This window comes from Polyergus mexicanus, unplaced genomic scaffold, assembly GCF_030449975.1.
Source record: "Polyergus mexicanus isolate NDT 795.1 unplaced genomic scaffold, iyPolMexi1.0 SCAF_8, whole genome shotgun sequence".
In the NCBI taxonomy this organism is placed as follows: Eukaryota; Metazoa; Arthropoda; class Insecta; order Hymenoptera; family Formicidae; genus Polyergus; species Polyergus mexicanus.
Genome location: NW_027223328.1, coordinates 4454107 through 4476273, shown reverse-complemented (window position 1 = coordinate 4476273; position 22167 = coordinate 4454107).

The following is a 22167-nucleotide window of genomic DNA, read 5'->3' as shown; positions in this document are numbered from 1 at the left end:
CTCGGGTGAGGCACGGTAATTTTCGGGATCGTTGCCGGATTTAGATTTAGGAATCTGGGATACGTCTGGCGGGTTACCCGAAATTCTGGACACTTTTTATATTCAATAAAACTTTTATTCACTACAAATGGTCTTAATTATAATTCGTCCTCGTGTCTATCATCTACTCGTGTCGCGTATCGCGTTATCTGACACTCGCGGACGCGTGTTTGGAGTCGGGTTTACGTCGCGAGACTCGCTTCTCGATCTTCACGATTTTTACTAAGTGTGACTACTCGCGACTATTAGCGTTACGGCCCGCGTAATATTAATTGATGGTAAAGACTGCCCGCGTAATATTAATGGTAAAGACTGCCCGCCGCTCGTTAGCGATGGGTCTTTTTATTGTCTCCCCTTGGTTTCCCAGGAGGGGATCGTTTAGCGACAGGACCATGTGTCGTGTCGCTCGATTTTGCGGCAAGATCCGGATGCAAGCTAAGGAGTTCTAAGTAGGACTTCTTTGCTTGCATTTTCGCAATTTCCTTTCTGCTTTTCGGTAGGACTTCTACGTTGCATTTTTGCAACATCCTTATTCCGCGTGCCTTGGTTTCCGCGTTTTCGTAATGGGTGATTGCGCGGTCGCTCGGGCTTCGCGCGTGGCTCGCGTTGTCAGCGCTTCGTTCGGTCAACGTTCGTAACGTGATCTGTATTCGCGTTACACGTCGAGCAATATCTTATTGTATAAAATAATATCTCTCTAAAATAATATGTATCTAATAATTCGTATATAGCCTTCTCGGGCTATAACATCCCTCCCCCGTAAAAAAAAGAAAAACGGAGGTGTAAAAGTGACGTTTTTCGCAAAACAAACTTATTTTAAAAATTATTTTTCTTATTCTAATGTACAACATTTTTCCCGTATACAATATGAGATATAATCGTTTCTTATTATTCCTATACTTATCTAAAATCGTGTACTTAGACTTCGTTTTAGTATGGGTTTTGGGAATCTGTAGGACATACGTGGTTCGTCTTTTTCGTATATCCTGACTGACGGTCGTTTTGTATATTTCTTTTTATTTTTTACAATTATATAAATTATTAATATTATTATAATTATTGTGGTTATTCCACTCGTCGCCATAGGATATACGAATTGTTTTTTCGTAAAGAATTTGTCATTATTGTCCTGTAAATCATTGTTTATATCTTTCAATTTATTTCTTAATTCTGTTAATTCTGAATGCTGTACGATATTCTGTTGTTTCGTGTCTAGTATGTCTGTATTGTCTCGTATAAATGTAATATTAATTTCCGGTAAATACGTTTCTATTTCGTTACCTTGTATGACTTCTTTTGATTGGATCGTCATTTCTGTTGTTATTAATTTACATTTATTTTGGAGGGTAATTTGCCCTGTTTCTTTAATTACTTTTCTAATCTCGTTATAATTTTCGCATTGGATTATTATTGATTGTTCGCGTACAGTTGAGTATAGCCAAATAAGTGGCTGTTGCAACGATATCCATATCGTTTCTGTCGCAATTACATGTTTACTTTTGCAAGCCTCGTTTTGGTTTTGTGGTTGCAAGTACATTTGTATTTCGCACGGCGCGTTTGGATTAATATGGTGTATTGGTTGTGTTTTCTCAGATATGTATCTGGAATTTATTTGGATACACTTTTTTAAGTCGTCCTCCGTTATTATGATATACGTCAATCCTTCTCTATTAATTACGATTATTTCGTGATTTATTTCCGCGTGCGTAAATATATTTTTATGATCGTAAGTAGGTAATGGGGTTACTTTTATTACATCATATACTGGTTGTGAGATTAGTGGGAATCGCAATACAGTAAATATGATTGATCCTTCACGGTATGCAGTTATTTTAATATATTCTTCTAGTGCTAGCCATTCGTCGTTTCGAATTTCGAAAGGGAAATATAAACCGTGAGGTAATTGGATAGCTGCTTCTTTTAAATGTGTTATAATGTCGCTAATAGGTGTTAGTACGGGATGCATAATGCCCTTGCGTACATGCGTAAGATATTCTATTACATCTTTCGCATCCCGAATTAAATCTGTTATCATCGCGATGATTACCGTAAAATGTTCGGTTATTTCTTCGCGGTTACTATATTCTCGAACATAATGATTTAATAATTTACCGTTATGGTCTAATATATTTTCTAGTTTATCTAGGTGTACTATCGTACTATTTAAGATTTTTATTTGATTTTTCGCGACGTGTTGAATGGTTTGCTGGTTATTTTGTAGGAGATTTAATTGTTCGTTTATTAATTCTCTATCATTCGCGTCCATTGTACCGAACAATGTTTTCGCTATTCCGCCTATTCCGTCGATGAGACCTCTACGTCCGTTCGTCCGTGTCTTATATAGCGTATTTATTAGAGTGATCAATTTCGTTAATTGTTTCGACTCGTTTGTTACGATTTCCTTTAAATTATCACAAGTGCGTTTATGGTGGAATTCCGACTTTATTTGTTCGCACATCTCGTTGGTTTGTTGGATGTATTGATTTATTTGCCATACTTTGTCGTTTAATGTTGTTATATCTAATTTAATGACTAATTTCCACGCTTTGGTCGCTTGCTGTAATTGCCCGATTTTTTCGAAATATATGCCGGGATTGTGTAGGAATTCTTGAATTTTGTAAGGTGAATCCGTTTCATGTTGTCCCGTGCGACTCTCGGCCTGTCGACTGTTCCAGCTGACGAATATCCTGTAATTTCATATTAAATGTTTCATATAACCGTCTTATCGGTTCTCATTTTATTAGGTTTCTTCTTGCTGGCTTTTAGCGTCGTGTGGTTTTTTATTCAGTCGTGTTTTACTGAGTATACCACTAGCATGGTTTGTGCTAATATAAAAGATCGATCTCGCTATTTTCCCTCTTCGGAGGAAGGTATCGACAATGATGGTGAAGTGCTGGTTATTGAGCCTCAAGAAACAGATATGAATGAGGTGGACGACGGGTTCGATAGTGATTTTTGGGTGCCTCGTTATGAGCCTCCCGATGGATTTATTCCCTTATTACGACGACTTTGGTTGGAGATGCCTATACGCATTCGAGGGCGCGTTTTTGATTTTCATCTCCGTCCTTCACTCCGTGAATTCGAAGAACGAGGTCGTGCGATGGCGCAGATGCGTCGCGCTTTATATCGGATGCGAATGGTCGGTCGTTCCAACAACGAATAGGTAAGTTTTTTATTTTAATTTTCTATAAATTGCTTTAATTTGTTTGTATGCATGCGCACCGCTTTTCTTCCTTTCTTAATTGTATAATTCACGTCTGAATTTTTTTCGATTATTACGTACGGTCCGGTCCATAGGGATTCAAGTTTCTTAGATCGTCCGCGTCGGAGCGTCTCGTCGTAAACTAATACTTTGTCGCCGACTTTAAATTTTATTTCTCTAGTACTTTTGTCGTATTGTTTTTTGGCTTTGAATTTTTCTTCTTTGATATGCTCTTTTGCGAGCTGATTCGTTGCCCTTAGTCTTTCTTTCAATTCTTGCGCTTAATCGTCATAATTATATGTTGGTTTAGGCGGTCTCGTCAGTGACGTAGGTAAATCCGCTTGGTGCCCGTAGACTAATTCGAAGGGTGTATACCCCGTGGCTGTGTGTGGCGTCGTATTATATGTGAACATTGCGAACGGTATCCATTCGTCCCAGTCTGTCTGGTCTTCATTTATGTAGTGTCTTAAATATTCTGCTAATGTTCGATGCGATCGTTCTAACGCGCCATTACTTTCCGGATGATAAGCAGTTGTTTGTATTTTATTTATTTTTAATAATTTACATGTATTTTTAAATATGTCGCTGAGGAAATTTGTGCCTTGATCCGTTAAAATTTTTTCCGGTATTCCGTGTTCAAGTACAATTTTTGTAACGAATTCTTTACTGACCGTGTTCGCTTCTTGGTTTGGAATCGGTATCGCTTTGCTGAATTTCGTTAAATTGTCTTGGAATGTTAAAAGATATTTATTTCCGTTTGTTGTAACTGTTAGCGGTCCTACAATATCTAACGCGCATTTTTCGAAAGGTTTAGTAGGCGTATCCGTAATTATTAACGGTACTTTATTTTTTCGCGATAATTTATTTTTCTGGCACAATTCGCATTTTGCGATGTATTTTTCTACATCTTTCGTTATTCCTGGCCAATTATAATTTAGGCGGATTCTTTTTATCGTGCGTTCAACTCCTTGATGTCCTCCTGTAGGTGCATCATGATATTCATATAATATCTGCTTCTTGTCTTCCTCTGTATATATTTTTTCTTCGTCGGAGTTTGTTTCTTCTTCTATTGCGAGGATTTCTCGTTCTTCCTCTTCTGTTTTATGCGCTTCTCTTGTTACATTGCGGCTCAGTGCATCGGCGTTCGCGTTCGCTCGTCCGGCCTTATGAATGATTTCATAATCATATTCTTCGAGTTTTAATCTCCATCGGATTAATCTCGATCCGGGATCGTTCACATTAAATAACCAGATTAATGGTTTGTGATCGGTTACGATTTTGAATTTCGTACCATATACGTATGGCCTAAAATGTTTTACAGCCCATACAATCGCTAATAATTCTTTCTCGGTTGTATTGTAATTCTGCTCCGCCCGCGATAAAACTCTGCTGGCGTAAGCAATTGGTCGGTCATTACCTACTTTTCCTTGTGACAATACTGCTCCGATTGCATAGTCGGAAGCATCAGTGGTCACTATGAAATTCTTGGTTGAAATCTGGATACATTAGCACTGGCGCTGTCATTAATTTTTCTTTTAATATTTCAAAAGCATTTTGCTGTTCCATTGTCCACTCGAATTTTTCCGTTTTCTTTGTTAATTTCGTTAGTGGCTTGGCTATTTTTGAAAAATCTTCTATGAATTTTCTGTAGTATCCGGCTAGTCCTATGAAAGATTGTATATCTTTTACTTTCTTCGGCGTCGGAAATTCTTTTATCGCGTTTAGCTTTGACGGGTCCGGAGATATTCCATTCTCCGAAATAATGTGACCTAGATAAATTACTTCTTTGCGCAAAAACTCACATTTATCTGGTTGCAATTTTAGATTATTTTCTCGGAGTCTCTGTAGTACTTCCTTGAGTCTTCTATTGTGGTCCTCTAGGCTCGATCCGTATATGACGATGTCGTCTAAATAAACTAGACATTTAAGTCCTTGCATTCCTGTTAGAATTGAATTCATCAATCTCTGGAATGTTGCTGGCGCATTTTTCAATCCAAACGGCATTCTATTAAATTCATAGTGTCCGTAGGGCGTTGAAAAAGCTGTCTTTTGTTTATCTTGCTCAGCCATCGGTATCTGGTGATATCCTGACGCTAAGTCTAGTGTAGTAAAATATTTAGCGTTTCCTAGCTGGTCCAGTATATCGGTGATATTGGGCAGTGGAAATGAATCGCCTATTGTTAAATCGTTTAGCTTCCGAAAATCTACTACTACTCGGAGCTTAGGTTTTCCGGATGCGTCGGCCTTTTTTGGTACCACCAATAAGGGTGCGTTCCATTGACTCGCGCTTGTTCTGATTATGCCATTTTTTAGCATTTCTTGCACTTGTTTATTTATTTCCGTTTTGTGCTTCTCGGGAAGACGATACGATCTCGTGTTCACCGGCGAGGTGTCGGCGCGCGTGTTTATCTCGTGCTCTACCGTCGCGGTGCACGTCAGTGGTTTTCCGTCCAACTGAAATGTATCGTAATATTCTTCGCATATCCGTAGGAGTGCCTGTTTTTCTTCCGTATTTAAATGTTGCGTGCGTAGTAGTTGTCATATTTGTCCGTGTCTCGAGTTAGTAGGCTTAAAATTTTTTCTTGCTTGTATCGTGTGTATTTTGGATTTGATTTCGCGTTCTATGTCCTCGAGTGTGACGTTCGGCGTTTGTATCTCGACTTCCGTATCGGTTGTATTTATGATACTAACGGGACAAGTATAATCCTTCGGTTCTACTAAGCAGTTTCCAAGGTAGATTCCTGGAGCTGTTTCCTCTGCTCGTACTATTCCTATCCGATTTTGCTTTGTTATCGCTTTTACGATGGTTTCGCTGCGCGGTTTTAGAATTGTTTTGTTAAACGTATGGAATCTTAGCACGGCGTCTCCTATTTTTAATTGATTTTGATTATAATCACAGGATACCGAATGTTGTCGAAGGAAATCGATTCCTATTATTCCTTCATATTCTATCGGAATGTCGTCTCTTACAACGTAAAATGCATGTTTTACCTTGTGATTGTCCATTTTAATAGTGGCGTACATTTTTCCTATGGTGTGTACTTTATGCCCGGTTATGCCTGTAAGCGCGATTTTACCTTCATGTATTAGTGTGTCATCTTTTAAATGTTTCAATTTTATTAGTGAGATGGTCGATCCTGAATCGTACAACATCTGTATTTTTTCGTTTTTCACTTGTCGCATTGGTAATGTTATTAGCAATAAGTCCGTCTTTTTCTTCGCACGTGGCATATCTTTAATATGCGTAACGCGATACTCAGATGCAGGTCGCGGTTGTCTCTTTCTCGCTTCCTCCTGCTCGTCTTCGCTGCTGCTACTTGCGCTATCGGCGTTTCTGTTTTGTTGTCGCGGTTTCTTTCGATCGCGTATATTTTCGTCGCGCGTTTTTTGCTGATTTCCGACTTTTAGTTTATTTGTATTGTTTTTCGGTTTCCCTTTTAGACTCCAGCATTCGTCGCGGCTGTGTCCTGTTCTTTTGCAATGCGAGCAGTATTTATTTATCGCGTTTATTCGCGAGGGTTTTTCCGGCTTCGGGAGCGCGTATCGGCTGCTACGGCAATCGCGTCCGAAATGTCCGTTTTTTCCGCATTTAAAGCATTGCGATGTCGGATTTCGACTATTTCGCGAGTAACTAAATTCGGTTTTATTTTTATTAGCAAAACCACTCGTTCTCGCTGTTCCCGGTCTGAGTTTTTCTTCGGCGCTCGCGCCCGTTATCGCTTCTTGGAGCGTCGTATATCGCTGCGCGCGTACGAGCACTTGTAATTCGTCGTGTAACCCGATTTGGAAATTTATTAATGCCTGCGCCTGGATTGTCTGTTGAATCGTGCGTTTGGATAATGCGGAATGCTCTTGTCCTTCGATCATCGAATCGTATAATTTCATCGCTAGTAGATCAACGCGTTGTCCGAAAGCGTACGCAGTTTCATTCGGCTTTTGTTTTAGCGAGTTGAATTCGATCTGTAAATGTGTCGTGCTTTGTTTCGACTGGTAACAAGTCTCGAGTTGCTGCTTTAATTCGTCGAACGTTTGTATATCTCGCGTCTCAAAGTCCTGCATCGCTTTCCCTTTTAATTTTGTAAATAAGATTGCTTGAATTAACGATTCTTCGTCTGCGGGGTTTATGTTCTGAACAGCGTATTTGCACGCGTTTAAAAATTCTTGCAGTTTATGTCGCGAGGTTCCGTCGAACTCGGGAATCATTATTCTCGCTTCCTTTAACGGTAGATAATTCGGGGCGACGCTTCGTCGATTTCTGATATCGCGTCCCGTTCGCCCATATGTTGTTTCAAACGCATTATTATCGTTTTCCCTGTTAATGTCTGTATGGCGGGGTAATTGCGCGTCCGCGCTCTCTAATCGCGTTACTCGTATGTTTAACGAATGGATGTCCGCGCGTATTTCATTTAAAATGTGGATTATCTGTGTATAATCTCCTTTTTCTTCGCGGTTTCTCTCGTGGGGCGGTGTGTGATCCGCCTCCACTATATTTCGGTCCATTTGGTGAATGGATCGTCGCATTCTTTCTATTTCCTCGTCTACCGCGCTTTGTGGCAGGTTCGCGGGAGTGTTTTCTTGTGGATTTCGCGATTCGGCCATATTACTTTCTTGTTGGCTATAAATTTCTTCCGGATCGAATAGATCGCTCTCGTAGGAAGTTAATGAAAATTCGCGCCGTAGGGATACTCTACTTGGAGTTCTACTAATATACGGTCGCGTACGTCTAGTCTCGTGTTGAGTGTCGTCAGTGGGGTCAGTCGTATTACGCGGGAATAGGCTTTCGTCAAAATTGTTAAACGGAAATTCGCGTTCTGTGACGACGTTTTCCAGTAACTCGGGCTCGCTTTCGCTCGAGTATTGAGTTTCTAAGTTTTTTCGCGCGTTATAAATATTTTCTCGCGGTGTTAATCTTAATTGAATCGCTCGTCGGGCTGGTTCGCTCAGTAACCACGATCGGTTCGCTATCGGTTTCGGTATATTCGAACCTTCCGACATTCACGCAATTAATTATTAAATTTTTTCGGACTTACAATATTATGACGGCTCGCATGATCGCTCGCTGTGTTAGTAGGTTGCTGACGCTGCAGTCCTTCGCTCGGCGGCTGATACGGCTGACGATGCTCGTCGTACGGCGGTCGTTGTCCGGCGTCGGTGCGTTGTCCGTAGAATTATCGTAGGTTGTGAGGCTTGGCGGCTCACGTTTCTGCTACAGCTGTTGCGGCGATACTCGTTCTGTTGTCCTTGCTTTACTTGTGGTTTCCGTCAGCTTACGTTTTACGTGTGCTGGCGTGCCTGCCCTGTTTACACTCGAGGTGCTTTGCAGGTCTTGGGGAAGGCTTGGCTGCTTCCGTCCGTCAACTTTAACTCGATTTGTAGCTGGCGTGCCCGTTTTCGAATACAGTTGTGTCTTTTTCAGGTATTAGCGGGATGAATTCGCTGACGTCCTCCGGCAAATCCCACCGCTGCCACCAATTTTGTTATGCCTCGGGTGAGGCACGGTAATTTTCGGGATCGTTGCCGGATTTAGATTTAGGAATCTGGGATACGTCTGGCGGGTTACCCGAAATTCTGGACACTTTTTATATTCAATAAAACTTTTATTCACTACAAATGGTCTTAATTATAATTCGTCCTCGTGTCTATCATCTACTCGTGTCGCGTATCGCGTTATCTGACACTCGCGGACGCGTGTTTGGAGTCGGGTTTACGCGAGACTCGCTTCTCGATCTTCACGATTTTCACTAAGTGTGACTACTCGCGACTATTAGCGTTACGGCCCGCGTAATATTAATTGATGGTAAAGACTGCCCGCGTAATATTAATGGTAAAGACTGCCCGCGTAATATTAATGGTAAAGACTGCCCGCCGCTCGTTAGCGATGGGTCTTTTTATTGTCTCCCCTTGGTTTCCCAGGAGGGGATCGTTTAGCGACAGGACCATGTGTCGTGTCGCTCGATTTTGCGGCAGGATCCGGATGCAAGCTAAGGAGTTCTAAGTAGGACTTCTTTGCTTGCATTTTCGCAATTTCCTTTCTGCTTTTCGGTAGGACTTCTACGTTGCATTTTCGCAACATCCTTATTCCGCGTGCCTTGGTTTCCGCGTTTTCGTAATGGGTGATTGCGCGGTCGCTCGGGCTTCGCGCGTGGCTCGCGTTGTCAGCGCTTCGTTCGGTCAACGTTCGTAACGTGATCTGTATTCGCGTTACACGTCGAGCAATATCTTATTGTATAAAATAATATCTCTCTAAAATAATATGTATCTAATAATTCGTATATAGCCTTCTCGGGCTATAACAAATATTTCAATATAAGACTACAGTAATGTTACAGTGCAATTAATTTGTAATATTTAAATACATTGCTACAAATATGCAAAACGCTTTAAATTTAATACATAAACTTTGAGAACATATAAAAACATCCAAGAGAGATAAGAAAAAAGATTGTGAATTTACGCAATTACAACGAGTTTTTTCTCGTCTCTCTTGGATGTCTTTATATATTCTCTAAGTTTATCTATTAAATTTGAAGCATCTTGCATATTAAAAAATTATTATCAAATTTTTGCTTTTATATAAAAATGGGAACTATTAAACAATTTTCTGTTATCTAATTAACATCGCTATTTTATAAATTATTTACAAGTTTAAGAAATTGATAATGATTAAATAATTTAATTCATAAAAATTAAAATTTTATTTATATAAATATTAAACTCCAAATCTTAAGTAGACAATAAATGAATAATTTTAACTTTTTTTGGATAATTATTTGTCCGATTTCTGAACACTCAATTCAATATCTGAATTTCCTGTGTTGGAATTGTATTAGACAAATTAATCTGATAAAAATAGTTATTATACCTTTAATATTACTAACCGCTTTTTGCAAGCTTTATATAACCATCGTGATTAAAACTTAAATACGGGATAGATAACGTAACGCGCGCCGCATAGTGGCAAACGAACGAAGTAGCGATTATCAAAAACTGTTTTTTGTAATGTTTTTGAAATGTTGCGGTAACATTCTCATGAAATATTACAATTCCATATTCCAATAATGTCGCAACAATATTACATTGCAACTTGCAAGATTGTAACATTGCTGCAATGTAATTGCAATGTTCTGTGCTGTATGGGTATACATGTCGATGCTTAGAATAAAAAATAACAAGAGTGAGCATATCGATAGTGAGGGTAGACTTATCGCGAACTGTAATACGTTATCACAGCTATCTTGAGCATCCACTTTTTACGACGTTCTTCAGGGCCGTGTACAGCCATTTGTTGCCTTACTTATTCCAGATTGCACTGATTTTGCGCACGATCACGGATTCTATATAAGTGAAAGAAAAAGCAAATATTAGGCTAAAAATATATTTTTAATAATGTTAATAGTTGTAACATCATCAGAACATCATGATGCATTGCCAGACCTTTTGAGGTACTTCCAATATCTCCGTCATGCTGCAGTTCGTTTCTGAGCAGCCATCTTAAGCCGTAAAGGAAGAAGGGAACCAACTATATCCACGCATATACTTTACAACGCGAAGCGAGGTCAACCTCCTCCGCCTAATTATGTTTTAATTGTATAGTATTTTACATTTTGAGTTTAAATTTTGTGCACTCTAACGAAAGTAACCAAGATGCATACACATGTGGCCATAGAGCATATTCACATCGCTGCATTTCGGCGATATGACAAATTTTATAACCTAAATAATCTTAACAACTTTAATTATTAATATCTCGTCTCGCGGGACAGAACGACATCTTTTTCTGCTATATTTCTTTCCTTTTGTGCAAAAACTCGTCGAATGAGAATAATTTTATCAATATTTGAGGTGGGGCCATTAAACTAAATAATTATCGCTGTATTATATTGCTTATTTTAAGAACAAGATATTTTTCAAATCTAAAGTTATATTGGAACATTTTTACATTTTTAACAGTACATATGCTAAAAAGGAAAGAGAGGCGAGTAAATGCAAATATATATATATATATATATATATATATATATATACATATATATATATATATACAGATATAAATACAGATATATATACAGCACAGAACATTGCCATTACATTGCAGTAATATTACAATCTTGCAAGTTGCAATGTAATATTGTTGAGACATTATTGGAACATATAATTGTAATATTTTATGAGAATGTTACGGCAACATTTCAAAAACATTACAAAAAACAGTTTTCGGTAATCGCTAGTTTGTTTGTTTACCGCTATGCGGCGCGCGTTGCGTTATCTCTCTATCCCGCATGTAAGTTTCAGTCACGATGATCACATAAAGCTTGCAAAGAGCGGCTAATCAGATTAAAGAACTATTTTTATCAGTTTAATTTATCCGATACAATCCCAACACAGGGAATTCAGATATTGAACTGATTGTTCAGTAATCGGACACATAAATATCCAAAAAAGTTAAAATTATTCGTTAATTGTTTACTTAAGATTTAAAATAGAGTCTAATATCTATATAAGTAAAATTTTATGAATGAGATTATTAAATCATTACTATTTTCTTAAACTTGTAAATTATTTATAAAATAGCGATAACAGGAAATTGTTAAATAGTTTCCACTCCTATATAAAACCAAAAATTTGATAATAATTTTTTAATATGCACGATATATATATATATATATATATATATATATATATATATATATTTCAGATTTTAATAAATAAACTTCGAGAATATATAAAGACATCCAAGAGAGAAAAAACTCGTTATTGCGTAAATTTACAATCTTTTTTTCTTATTTCTCTTGGATGTCTTTATATATTTTCAAAGTTTATCTATCAAATTCAAGGCTCCTGAGTAGTCGCCGCGGCCATATTGGAATGATGACGTCAGAAGCGAGAAATGACACGCTGAGAATTCTTGCGTGCCATTTTTAAATAAAAAGATATTTTTAAAAAACAAGACTACAGATCGCTTTAGTATACTCGTAAAATTGTTCGAAAACTAAGCTTTTCCTTTGACAAGTAATAAATAACTGTAAAATGAGTGTCAAAGTAAGCCTAGTCATACGGGAAAACATGTAGTTTGACAGCTGTTGAAAGAAGTGGAAAATGTTCTTTTTACATAATACTTACCCAGTCAGCCAGGTCTGTTCTAACAGATATTGCCAAGTGCTTGCTACAAATTATTGTCAGCAAAAAGGCTACAAATTTGGTACAAGAGTTGTTATTACCGATTAAGCTGGCAGATTGCCGGCAAGAATCAAGCAAAGCTTGCTAACATAACTACACAGCAAATTGGCGGCAGAAACCGAGCAAAGCTTGCTGACATGACTGACATCAAATTGTCGGCAAAAACCGAACAAAATCTGCAGCTTATTACAAAGTATTATAAAATAGCTCAGTCGCTTATCGCTATGCGGCGCGTTATTCATTATCTATACCCGTATTCAAATTCTTGTCATGAGTGTATATAAAGCCTACAAAATGCTAATAATATTATAATATATATATTTCTATCAGTTCAATTTTTGACACAATTCTTATACAGGAAATTCAGATATTGAATTGATTTTTTGCAAATCGGACAGAAATTGTTCGATTTTCACTTATTCAAACAATTTCTGTCCAAAAAGATCTTTAATTTTATAAATTAAGTTATTTGAATTTACCTATATGTTTTAACATATTAATATATGATTTTATATAATGTCTAATTATCTAATGGTCATTTTATGACCAAAACTTATCATCATTTTGTTACTTAGGGTTAAGGCTTTAAATCAATTTAAATATATACGTTTATATGAATGGCCAAAAGCTGCAGAATTTGTACGGTTTTTGCTGACAATCTGCTATCAGATTGTCTTGCGCAGATCTTGCTCGATTTTTGCCATCAATTTGACGTCAAATCATGTCAAGCTTTGCTCGGTTTTTGCCGTCAATTTGCTGTCAGGTTATGTCAACAAGCTTTGTCACCAAAACACAAGCTTAATGCGGACACAGATGGCACTGGATTTGTTACCAAGTTTTGAGCGAATTTGATGCCAATTTGGCAACAATTTGTTATCAAATTGCTTACTGGGTAACTTCCTAAACTTAGTTTTCGGACAATTTTATAAGTTTCACAAATACGTTACACATCACAGCATTAGCATAAAGTGAATAATTACGAAATGGCACGCAAGAATAATTTGGGCTGCCAAAACGTCACTTTTCACGCCTCATAGTTCATCGATTTGCAACGTGAGGCGCTGCATAAAAATTCTGACATATAGGTAACACGCTGGTAACTTGTAGCTAACACGTAACATATATATAGTATATATCTTTTATATATCTATTATATAGTGTAGTACTCTATTAGAAAAATACTTGAGCAAAGGAAGGGCGCAATGCTCAGCCATTTCCCAAAAAATTTGATTTTAATAATATTTAAATAATATATTTTCTTATATATAGCTCCGTTAGGTCGATTATTGAGAAAGCGACGTAGCTCGGGCATTAAAGCGGGTGACTACCACGCATCAGATCCGGGTTCAATTTTTGTCCCTGGCACTTTTTTTCTCATTCTTTTTTATACAATCTAGCAACGAATATTTATTCATGTAAAATAAAGTTAATTAAATTAAATTTTTTTTAATTGCACTTTTAGAAGGCAATTTTCTTTTAATTTATTCAATTTAATTTATTCAATTTTAATTTATTATTTTATACATTCTATCCGATACAAAACGAAGTAAATAAAACGCCACTTTTTGAACATAATTATAATTTAATACAAAATTACAAGTAATTACGACAAGTATATCATCCGAATAATTGTAATCGATCTGTAGAGAATGTTGATGTTACTGATAATAAGGATGAATAAGTTTTGACACATTTGTTTGTAATTTTGTATTAAATTATAACTATGTTCAAATAGTGGCGTTTTATTTGCTTTATTTTATATTGAGTAGAATGCATAAAATAATAAGGTTGTAAGTTTAACAAAAATTATGCTCAGTTTCATGAATAAATTAAAAGAAAATTGTCTTCCGAAAGTGCAAATTAAAAAAAATTTAATTTAATTAACTTTATTTTATATGAATAAATATTCGTTGTTAGATTGTATGAAAAAAGAATGAGAAAAAGAGTGACAGAGACAAGAATTGAACCCGGGTTGGATGCGTGATAGTCACGCGCTTAATGCCCGAGCTACACCGCCTTTTCGCTAATTGATATAACGGAGCCAGATATATGAAAGCCATATTGTTTAAATCATTTTCTTGGAAATGGCTAAGCATTGCGCTCTATCCCTTTGCTCAAGTATTTTTCTAATAGAGTACTACACTATAAAAGCCTTTTTCAATTCGGTAATCCTAAAGTCGCGTCCTCCCCTGCTAGTCACAGGAACGTGCGCATCGTAAATATAATAGCACAATACTCTAGTTCTCTAGTAGTAGAGGTTCTCATTAAAATTTTCTATTCAATATTTTATTTTGTATTAATAACAAAAATAATTATTATTCTATTATTAATTACGTATATGTACGTTCTATAACAATTCAAAATATTTATGTTTTATGGTTATCAAAGTATTGTGCTATCACATTTGTGATACGCACGTTCTTGAAACTAAGTGATGCGCTCCTTAGTTACGATTTACGATGTAGTGATGCGTAAGGAGCGAGGGATAAGAGGGGAGCAGCGAGCAGTAGGCGTGAGCTAAAAAATCCAGCCGAAAGTTACATATAAATCCCAGTTCACTTATATCAGTGTTGCTGGGATTTACTTGCACATTTCGGCCCGATTCTGTGGCTCACGCCTATTGCCCCCCACTCACCGCTCGTGCGTTAGAAACGAGTCGCCAGATTGTGTGACTAAGGACCGCGACGCTTCGTCTCAGGAGCGTTTATATGTAAGAATGCCCAAATATTGTATAATAATAAGACAATACTTTTCTAAATACACCGCGAAAATTCTTAGAATTAAAAGTTTTTTTTCAATATTTTATAATTTATTGATATAAAATATTAAAGAAAAACTTTTAATTATAGAAAAGTATTGTCTTATTATTATATTTGGGCATTCTTATATACGGACGCTCCTGAGACAAAAGCGTCGCGTTCCTTAGTAACGCGTATCTGGAGACTCGTTGCTAACGCACGAGCGGTGAGTGGGGAACAATAAGCGTGAGTCACGAAATCGGGCCAAAATGTGCAAGTAAATCCCAGCACTGACTTATATGATAAGTCGTTGAACAGGGTTCTTATTCCTACCGCAGTATCTTTATTCCTATGTCGCCACCGTCAACTCGGAGTTTCACGGTGACTACTCAGGAGCCTTAAGATGGTTTTTGTAATACTGCAATGTAACATTGCAGTAATTTTACAATGTAACATACTTGTAGTATAAAGCAATACATTATTGTGCAATTCTACTTATGATAATATAATATATACGGATGTTTTCCATTTTAATATTTATGTTTTCTAAACTGCCTTACATCTGTAGTTACAAATTATACTATATATATATATATATATAATATAACAAAAACACTTACATAATTAAACATAATTAGATAAATTTAATTCATAAAAGTCAAAATTTTATTTATATATTAGGTGTACAATTTTGCTTCCGCCGTTTTTTTCCGAAATTCGAGGCTTTATTGTAAAAAACTGGTTATATATTTATGATTCAAAGTATTGTCCACTCCCAATGATCGTGCTAATTCTTTTTGACTTTGACTCGAGTCTTCATTAAGTAATGCCTCCAATTCTGCATCTTCGAAAACCTTCTCTCTTCCACCGCTATGCCGGTATTCGACGTGAAAATCACCGTTCTTGAAGCGTTGAAACCACTTACGACACGTTCTTTCACTAATAGCGGCTTCACCATAAGTATTTCAGAGCATTCGATGAGCCTCAGCCGCAGATTTCTTCATATTGAAGCAGAAAATTAAAACCTCCCGCAAATGACGAGAATTTGGCTCGTAAACTGACATTTTCAATTGAGAATAACTTTATGATGCAGACACAAATCGACTAATGTTTCTATGGGGTTATGTTGACAGATGCCCAAGTTTATTGCATGACGTCTATGATCTATTTATTTCGAGCACTACTTACCGCTAAAGCCATCTATAGGAAAACGGCGGAAGCAAAGTTTGTGTACACCTAATAGATTATTATAGATATTAGACTCTATTTTACATCTTATGTAATAAATGGACAATTTTAACTTTTTCGGAGATTTATCTGTCGGATTTCTGAACAAGTTCAATATTTGAATTTTCTGTGTTAAGATCGTATCAGACAAATTAAACTGATAAAAACAGTTGTTATATCTTTAATCTTACTAGCTGCTCTTTGCAAGCTTTATATAATGATTGTGACTAAAATTTAAATACGGGATAGATAACTAAATGCACGTCGCATAGCGGTAAATGAATGAACTAACAATTACCGAATATTGTTTTTTATAATGCTTTTGGAATGTTGCTATAACATTTTCATAAAATATTTCAATTACATGTTCCAATAATGTCTCAACAATATTACATTGCAACTTGCAAGATTGTAACATTCCTGCAATGTAATTGCAATGTTCTGTGCTATGTAGGTATATATGTTGAAAAGAGTATTGTGTTTATTCTAATTATTAAAATATATCCTATTTTATGACATAAATGTATTTTTTAGGAAGAAAAGAAAATATTAGCTATTAAAAAAACCTCACGAAAATAAAAAAGTACGTCAAGTACATAAAAAATATCCCTTGTACGCAACAAAAGTTAATATTTATCTCTAAAAAATGATTTAAAAAGTTTTCTTCTAAAAAATAAAAAAACCCTAAAAAATAAAAAATAGAAATTAGGTATGAAATCAATAGTTAACTAGCCAAGTACTTAGAAACAATTCAGTTTGTGAGGATTTATAATATGAAATAATATTTGTTACGAAATCAATCTTGTACTTATAGATATATTGTATATTCTCTCGAGAAAATTAAAATGCATTTTACTTTTAGAAACAAATTACACTATTATGTTCCAAATAAATATTTTGTATAATATATAAAATAACATTATTATATTGCGGATTTTATTACAAATAGTAAATCATCAACTTACTTAACCCTTACTGTAATAACGTCGATTACATTGATCATCAATTTCGAATTTAAAAATGCCAAACTGACTTGTTTTGAAATTAATCATAATATTTGAATAATCATAATATTTGAAATTAATCAGAATATTTGAATTTTCTATATGTAAAATATAAATCAAGAATATATACAACTTATTAAAAAAAGATTAGGATTTTTGCAATATCTTTCCTAAATAGTGCTTTAACATTCTGTGGTTCTCGAAACATATTTCACATTTTCTAAAGCTGCATCTGTTTTAATCAACGCAGTTGCCAAATTATTATAAACTTTTATACGATTCTCTAATAAAATCTGCAATTCAGCATCATTAACCGACTTTTCTTCTTTATTTTAGAAACAAATTACACTGATTCAAATTTGGTTTACATTTGTCGATGACAGATATTCTAATACTTTTCGATAACATTATATTGCAAAAGATAGCTCCATCTGAATAAACCATTAATTTCCATGTTCATGTTTCTCATTGCTTTCAAAAAATGAGTTTAATCATTATGTCAAAAAAATTGGTAAATATTGACAAAAGGGACTCAGTCCCAATAACCTTGATCTCGACATATGTTGTCAAGGTTATCGCCCTGAGTAGCTCTCAAAAGATTTTAGTCGTCGCTCGTTGTTCATTGAAAAGTTATTAATAAGAAAAGTTTACTAAATAAAACGTAATTTTTCTGATACTATGTACATTTAATAGAGCATATTTTAGCAGAATCATTTATTTATGTGTGATAAAACGAACACATAGGCGGGGAGGAGCTCCGCCTCTTCCCCTGCACTCTCTCCTCGAAAGAAACTAACCTAACTCAATCCATGTCCAAGGAATTTAAAGTTAACGTTTTGTTAAAGAATAATAAAGTTAACAAAATAAAGTTAAAGATAAAAAGATAAAACAAATTAAATAAAAAATAAATTTGGGTTAGGTTATATCTTTCGGAAGTGGAGCCCTCCTATAGGGGAAGCGGAGCTCACTGTATCCACTACTTTACATGCATATACTTTACAAAGCAAAGCGAGATCTACTCCACAATTGTTGTGTGAATGGGAAAGTGTATGTGTGGATGCAGTAGATTCCGCCCCCCCCTCCTCCTACGAAGGGCTCCACTTCCGGAAGATATAACCTAACCCAAACCAAATTGTAGTTTTAAATCAAAAATAGGTTTGGGTTAGATTATATCTTTCGGAAGTAGTACTTCCCTATAGGGGTAAGGGGCGGAAGCCACTGTGTCCACGCTTATACTTTATAACGCGAAGCGAGGTCTACCTCACAATTGTTGGGTGAATAGGAAAGTGTAGATATAACTTCCGGAAGATATAACCTAACCCAAATCTATTTCTGATTTAAAACTAAAATTTGGTTTTTCATTCAAAGAAAAAAAAATTTAATTTTGAACACCATATAAAAACTTGCATGCTTATTTAAGGCTACTTTCAGACAAGGCGCATCTATCCACGCGGATTCTGCGGGAATGAAACCGCGCGGTATCGAGTTATATGGTTTCTTTATATTTGTTCACACGTGTCCGCGCGGTGCAATCATCCGCGCGGTCTCCGCCGATCGAAAAAGTCGGTCCCGCGCGGATTCCGCGCGACTCAAATTATACGAAAATGGCTTAGAGAGCGTTCCATTGACGGATTTCACACAGTTTGGATTATGTAAAATGCTTCAATAACTTTTCGAAAAGCATAATGTCCATCGAACGTTTTGATGCAAAATTTTTTATTGATGAAGTGGAGAAAAGATCCGCAATATGCAACATGAAATGTGAGAATTACTTCAATAAAATAAAATAAAAACAAGCTTGGGAAGAATTAGTCGAAATATTCGCGGATGCTGAAGATCCATTGGAAAAAAGACTATACTTGATAAGTTTACAGTCAGACGCATCGCGTGGTTTCCGCGAACCCTGAACAGCTACCAATTTCCGCGCGGATCAAACTGCGCGGACGCATCCGCGCGGAAATCGCCTCATCTGAACGTAGCCTTAATGTACGTGTGTAATATACGTAGGACTATTTCTGTAAACTAAATCCAATATCAAAAGTTTTTCATTGTCAGACTACATACAAATCTTTGTTTGTTAATAATTTTTCAGTAAACCATGAGCGACGGCTAAAACCTTTTGAGAATTACTCAGGGTGATGACCTTGACAACATATGTCAAGGTCAAGGTCATTCGGGTTGGGTTCCCTTTTGTCAATATTTACCAAAAAATTAAATAGGCTAAATCTTGTCCTTAAAGTATTTAGACCAAGAAAATAAATAATCTTTATTATATAGGATGGACCAATGACTCTTGCCATCTCGAATATCTTCGAGTCTAGAACAGTTACGAAAAATTTTTTCCTTCAAAAGTTTTATAGTTTCGAAGAGGCCATCGAGTGATGGTAACACAGTTCATCGAGGTGGCAGCACTTCGGAGATCTCAAGATCAACTCCATTTTTTCAAATAGAACCTCCTATTTTTCATTACATATTCTTGTAGTGAAAAAAAATTGTAAAAAAAAATTGTTTTTAAGAGAAAGTATGAAATTTACAATGTATTTTTAAAAACAATTATTTGTTTTTTTCTTTACACTAATTGATTTGTCTCATTATTCTGTACATAAAATATTACGATAAGATTATCGAAAACTAAATATTTTACGAGATATTTTAATTTTTATATCAAAATTAAAATATCTCGTAAAATATTTAGTTTTCGATAATCTTATCGTAATATTTTATGTACAGAATAATGAGACAAATCAATTAGTGTAAAGAAAAAAACAAATAATTGTTTTAAAAAATACATTGTAAATTTCATACTTTCTCTTAAAAACAATTTTTTTTTATACTATTTGAGAAAAAGAGAGGGGCGAGAGAAAGAGAGAGGGGGAGAGGGGAGAGGATAGAGGATAAAGAGAGAGAGAGAGAGAGAGAGAGAGAGAGAGAGAGAAGAGGAATAAAGATGTTTGTTTGGACCTAACAATGAAATGCGGATAAAATTAACTATTTGTTATCATATCCGGAAAGTATTACGCTGTCATTTTAAAGGGGGTTTCTACTTTATTAGTATTGAAAAATAGGTAATTCTTCGAAATTTTTAGGAAAGGAACTAATAAAGATAGAATGATAAAAAGTATGGTATCCAAAAATAAATCTTTATTGAATAAAAAATATCGCTATGTTATTTGGAGCTGTAGGGAGCCCGAGCGGGCGATTATTTAAAATTTGTGATGTCACACGAGAGCCTAATTTCTTAAATTTGTTAAAAAAGTATTATTAATAAGTGTTAATTGTAAAATTATCAGAGCATCATGGTGCATTACCAGGCTTTTGAAGTACTTTCAGTATCTCTGTCATGCTGCAATTCGTCTCTGAGCGGCCATCTTGAGCGTCCATTTATACAGAGTACCTGATAATAATCGCCCCACCCGTAATGTATAAGTGGAACGGGTTAAACCGAGCGGGAAAGTCATTTACCATTTACGATTTTTGTAATAATCAATGAGAAATTAATTAAAAAAGATCAGCCAATTCGTGTGAGTATTACCGCGCGGTAAAAAAGACTGTCTAATATAGACGGCATTGATATGTAGGATGGCATTGTATTGCTAGGATGCGAGAAGAGCGCTCCAAAACTTTACGCGCCTACTTTTCGGTTGGTTCTTCTCGCTGCATCATTATACTTACGCGAATTGGTCGATATTTTTAAATTAATTTCTCAATAATTATTACGAAAATCGCAAAATAGTACAAGACTTTTCTTTTGACCTTTCTTTTGACTTTTCAGTTTGACCCAATCTACAATACTTCCACTTTTTGTTTGGTCACTTACTTGTCGGATACCCTGTATATAGTAACTCTCGTCCGCTCGCTTAACACAAAATGCTCACTCCTGTTATTCTTTACTCTGAGCTTTATTAAATATATTTAAATGATATATTGAAACACACAGAAAAAACAGAAAAAAATTCTTAATATATACCATATGTAAAAAAAATTATGTTTATTTTAGATTTACATTCAATAAACTATTATTAAACATCAAGCATTCAGTTATTGCGTAATTAATGCGTTATCTTGAACATCTAATAATAAACTCTTATCATATATGTCGCGTTTTTGTATAATTATTTATATCGTAGTAACACAATGTATATAAAAACATATGAAGATCATTTAAGTATTTTAATTTATAAGAATTGATTAAACATTGGTTTAACAATTCTGTTTATGAGAAAAATAAATGATAAAATAAAGTTATTTAATAACACAGACAGTAACTTTCATTAGCAATCTTTACTGCGATTGATCGAAGTCTATTTATTAATTGAGCGGATAAGATAGAATTTATAGGAGTAAACTTTCGTGTAGAACTTTTTTCGACCGAACACAACGAGAATCGAACCCGAATCTTTCGCTTATAAAGCGAATGAGAAGTATCGGTGGTGTGGGGTCTGAATAGCTCAGAAGTAAGAGCAGTCGCCTGGCAAGCGAAAGACACGGGTTCGATTCCCGATTCAGCGACTTTGCCCCGATATTTTTCTCGCCTTTGTTTATCCAGGGGGGTAAAGAGGGGTTATTATAAATCTCGAATTGAGATTATTTTTAAAAAATCTTGGTATAGAGCACCAAGTAAATTTCGTGCCCTGTGCACATATTCAGTTTCATAGAAAACTTACTTTTCTATGAAACTAACGCACTACTATTCGCATTCTGGCTCTTATTAGCCCGCGATTATTTGAAATTTGTAATGTCACACGAGAGCCTAATTTCTTAAATTTGTTAGTTTACGCCG